Genomic DNA, 441 nt, shown 5'->3' with positions numbered 1-441 from the left:
TAACCCCCATGGTAAGGCGGACTCCCAAGAGCCAAACGCATCCGGAGGTGTGAAGAAGACCAAAGACGTCGAGGTGCCAGGAGGGTGGGAGAAAAAAAGAAGTCAGAAGCACTTAGAAGATGGCATAAAACGCACTGGCACGCTGCCGGGACTCCCAGCGCGCTCCGCTCACGGTCACACTCCCTTTCAGCCCCTTCCCCCGAGAGGAGCCTCTCCCGGTACCGCTCGCGGCTGCTAACGGCTCGCTGAGGGCGGCAGGCGCGGCCGTTGCTTGTCCCAGCAGCTCGAGCACCGCCAGGCAAGCCCCTGCCCAGCCTCGGAGCCCTCGCCCCGCAGGAGGCGCCGGAGCCGGCGTCCCCGGCTCGCTCAAGCGTGCCCACGGCCCGGCCCGAAGGGCGGAGGCGGGCTGGGGCTCCACAAGGAGGAGGCGGCCGCTGCGGC

The sequence above is a fragment of the Haliaeetus leucocephalus genome, unplaced genomic scaffold (assembly GCF_000737465.1).
Source record: "Haliaeetus leucocephalus isolate CR32 unplaced genomic scaffold, Haliaeetus_leucocephalus-4.0 Scaffold526, whole genome shotgun sequence".
Taxonomy (NCBI): Eukaryota; Metazoa; Chordata; class Aves; order Accipitriformes; family Accipitridae; genus Haliaeetus; species Haliaeetus leucocephalus.
Note: the sequence above shows the minus strand (reverse complement) of the source record.